The sequence below is a fragment of the Phyllostomus discolor genome, chromosome 13, assembly GCF_004126475.2.
Source record: "Phyllostomus discolor isolate MPI-MPIP mPhyDis1 chromosome 13, mPhyDis1.pri.v3, whole genome shotgun sequence".
Taxonomy (NCBI): domain Eukaryota; kingdom Metazoa; phylum Chordata; class Mammalia; order Chiroptera; family Phyllostomidae; genus Phyllostomus; species Phyllostomus discolor.
Genome location: NC_040915.2, coordinates 62,698,170 through 62,702,668, shown reverse-complemented (window position 1 = coordinate 62,702,668; position 4,499 = coordinate 62,698,170).

Below are 4,499 nucleotides of genomic sequence, written 5' to 3'. Positions count from 1 at the left end.
CGCGGCCAATCCCTGGGCGCGGCCACCTCGCATTGGGGAAACCGCGGAGCGGGCTGCAGAGGCCACCAATCGGCGGCGCAGGGCGCTCGCGGCCTCGGCGCGCAGCCCAATAGCGCGGTCGCGCGGGCGGGACCAGACGCGGAGGTCGCGGCCGCGCTAACGGTCGCAAGCCGGGCGGGGCTCGCCGCGCGGAGGGCGATCGCCGCGAGGAGCGCTGGGAACGGGGTGCGCAAGGAATGCCGGGAATAGGGGAGCGCGGGGAACGCCGGGAACCCAGGAGGCTGGGAGCGCCAGGATCACAGGGCACTCCTGTGGTCCCCGGGCTCTGGCCGCCTCTAGTCTAGACAGTGCCGTAGAGATTGTCCACAGAGACATTTTCCTATTAAAATCATTAAACATAATCGTTAGGTTAAAAAGGACAAGTATCCTCAATTGTCTAGCACTTTCCCATTTGCTAATACTGTATCAGGAGCCTCAAGAAAGGGAGGAGGATATAAGTGGATACGGGACCGCTCTTCCTTAGACCAGCATTCCAGTAAATAAAGTAGAAATGATAGACTAAAAAAAAAAGTCCCTTGGCAGACAGCACACTAAGACAAAAATGGATGCTAAAAAAAATGGTGGACAAAACTATGAGAACCTGGGGGGGGTGGGGGGGGGCGGTTTTACAGAGTTGCAGAGTTTCTTCCCCAAGATACTAATTGCAAAGGTTAAACAGTAACTTGCAGTGAAAAAAAACCCGAGACACCACCTTAACCAAGTGATTCAAGTCACCAGCAAATGTATACACATCCAAACTTACCACCAAGTTATACACTGTAAGGATGTGTTGCAGTGTATATTAATTAATTATACCTCGATTAAAAAAATGAAGGAAAAAAAAGCACCGGACAAGGGACAAATTGTGGATCTCCTGAGCAGGACATGTATCACTTGGTATTTCTGCCCCAAAGGCAATACCTCATAAAGAAAGACTGGGCAAACCCAAAAGAGTGACATTCTACCAAAAAACACTTAAAGTGTCAAGATCATGCAAGTCAAAGACAGATTGAGGAACCATCTTTGAGTAAAGGAGACACAACAAATTGCAATGTGGGATCTGGATCCTAGATTGAAACCTGGCTTAGGAAACAGATATTAGTGGGACAATTGATAAATTCAAATAAGGTCTGTATATCAGTGAATAGTATTGTATCAATGCTAATTTCCTGGTTCTAATCATTTTACTGTGGTTAGGTAAAGTGTTAACATTTGGGGGAAGTGGTTGAAGGATATTGGAATTATTTGTTCTACTTTTTCAAGTTTGTAGCAAGTTTAAAATCATTTCAGAATCAAAAGGTTAATAAAGGCCAGGAGAGGGAGTGTTACAGGTGAGGAAGCTGCGGACTCAAGCCCTTCCCTCCCTTCCCTGCCTCCTTCTGTTTACCTGGCTGACTCAGTGGTCAACACTTGTCATCTCACAGTGGCACCGAGCCCCATGAGGGTCTGGTTCCTGGACTCAGCCAGCTGCTGGCCTTGGCCCAGGGCAGTCAGAGCGACCATTCAGCTGAACCACCATTCAGTCACAGCCACCTCTCCATATTTTGTTGCTTGCTGAGCTGGGGGGCTGCACCTGCCCTAATCCAACTTGAGACCTCAGACCTGCACCCTGCAGCCAGCTTCCCTCAAGGGTGGGGACCATCTGGGTGAAAGACAAGGACCCTCACCACAGGACCTCCCCTACAATCCCCACCTGGCTCCAGCCTCCAAGTCACAAAGATTGATACCTGGAAGCTGGGAACTCCCCCCCGACTTAGGGGAGGAAACTTCCCTCTGGGCTTGTGTTTCCACCTCAGCCTGGCTCACCCATAGGCCAGGTCTCTGCTGAAGAGCCTGGATGATGCCATTGGCTGGCACCTTAACCAAGTGATCATGGTTACCAGCAAATGAGTACAAATCCAAACTGTGAAATCTGAGAAAAACAGATACCTACTAAGAAGGGATCCTGGTAGCTAAGTGGGCTCAAATTTTTGAAAACAGAGCCCTGCAGCCATTTCTGCATGGGGGACTCTCACACAAACTGCACTCCACAGAAGTCATCATTCAACTGACTGCCTCTTCACTGAACTGCCTCCCTGCATTGTATTTCTGCCATCTGAGCAAGCCCTTACAATGGAGTTTCTGGAATCCTATTTCAACCAATAGGACTGAGGCTTTCCCTGTCCAATTGGAGCTGTGCAGCTCTAGCCAATCAGAGTGGCTCTATTCTAACCAAACAGAAGTGTTTTTTGGGCCAAACTACAAGGATTTGAAGTCCTTATTTGCATGAGGATGGACCAATCAGAGACTAGGGATAGGGGCTGCTGTCCATATAAGCCAGCTCCCCGCTGGGTCAGAGTGCACTTTTCCTTTCCATCAAAAACAGCAAAAACTTAATACTGTGTTTCTTTGGCTAAACTGAAACACCAAAGATGACTTGCAGTGCAGAGCAGAGCTGTTAGTTGGAGAGGGGCTGGCCCCAGAGTTCTATAGCTATGCTTTTTTTACAGCCATGCTGTGTCACAATTGAGCAGTTTTGCACTGAATGAAGTTTCTCGCTTGACTGCACCCCCAAACTGAGGATTCCTGTTGACATTGAATTAGTGGCAATAACCATCAATTGACAAAACATATCAAAAGATGGGGTTGTGAGGGGTCCCTGCGGGCAGAAGGCAAAGAGCCCAGGCCTGCCAGGACAAGACCTGAGGTCAGAATGCATTCCTGAGCTGGTCATGCTTGCTCACAGATGCTTCTGTATCAGTCAGCCTCCCACTTCCAGTCTCCAGGCCAGCACACCTCAGCTGAGCTGTCTTGGAGCCAGAGAGCAGCAGAAGCTCATCTGAGAAAGGGATGAATTCCCCATCCACCCAGGAGAAGAGGACCCATGTTGGGGACTCAGGGATTGAATGTATCTGGTGGCAAGCACAAAGGACTGGCTAAGCCATGCCAAAGTCAGGCCCAGGCCTTCCTTGATGGTATGTCAAAAGTGCTTCTCAAAGACATCAGCTTCCCAGGGTCCCCGTACCCTTCTAACAGTACAGAGGCCTCATTTCAAGGCACCAACCTAAATAAACACAAGGCTTGGGAAACATCAGCACTGTCACTCCTGGTTCAAATATCTACCTAACCTAGGAATCGGGATACAGCAGTGGGCAAGAGAGAAAAGGGTCTGACTTCCTGGAGCTCTCCTGACAGGGAGACACATAAACAATCAAGCCCTGACTGGTGTGGCTCAGTTGGCTGTGCGTCGTCCCACAAAATGAAGGGTCGCCAGTTGGATTCCCAGTCAGGGAACATGCCTGGGTTGCAGGTTCAGTCCCCAGTCAGGGCAAGTGTGGGAGGCGGCCAATTGATGTTTCTCATTTTGATGTTTCTCGCCCTCTCTTTCTCCCTTCCTTCCTCTCTCTCTAAAAATAAACAGAATCTTTTTAAAAAATAAAAGAAACAATCAAAATGCATAGTATGTCACACAGTGCTAACTGATACAGAGAAAGAGAGAGACCAAGGTAGGGAAAATTGCAAATTTAGATGGGATGAACCTCCTCCCCCAGAAAGCTTTAGCAAAAGCCCGCAGGATGTAAGGGAGAGTGTGGTTGGTATACATGGAAGAGGAGTCACTTGGGCAGAAGGGATGAGTGCAAAGGCCCTGGGGCAGGAACTGTGCAGAAAGTGTAGCCATAAGCAGTGGCAGGGGCTTCAGAGGGGTGAAGGTGGGAGGGGTGCTGGGCAGCAGGATGAGACCAGTGTGGGAGGACTGTGGGCCCAGAGGGGAGGCACCCCAGGTCCATCTTGTCCTCACTGTGCTCCTTCCCGGCCTCATGGCTCTGCCTCCCCATTTGCCCTGGGACTGAGGGACTGTTATGGTGTATCCCCAAGCCTTGGTTTCCTCGTCTGTAAAGTGAAGGTCACAATTATGTGATTTTTCCAGGACTGCCATAACAAAGTACCACAAATGAATAGCATAAACCTGGGGCTTCCAACCCCCAGGCAGGAACCGGGCAACAAGCAAAGCTGGCTTGAACTCCACCTCCTGTCACCCCCACCTTCCAAGAAACCCTCCGTGGTGCCAAAAAGGCTGGGGACCACCAGCATAAACAGCAGAAATTTATTCTCTCACAGTTCTGAAGGCCTGCAGTCAGAGATCAAGGCGACAGCAGGGCCACACTCCCTCTAACGGTGACAGGGAAGGATCTGCTCCAGGCCTTTCTCCCAGCTTCTGGTAATTTCCTGGCATGTGACAGCATACTCATTGTCTTCATAGGATGTTCTCTCTAAGTGCACGTCTATGTGTCCAAATTTTCCCTTTTGTTATAAGGACACCAGTCATATTTGTTTAGGGTCCCCCCACCAACGACCTTTTATCTTGATTAGCTCTGTAAAACCCTAATGAGGTCCCTAACAAGAATTACAGCATATCTTTGGGGGGTACAAAATTCAACCCCTAACAATCATAGAACTACACCTTGAACTGTCCCTTCCTT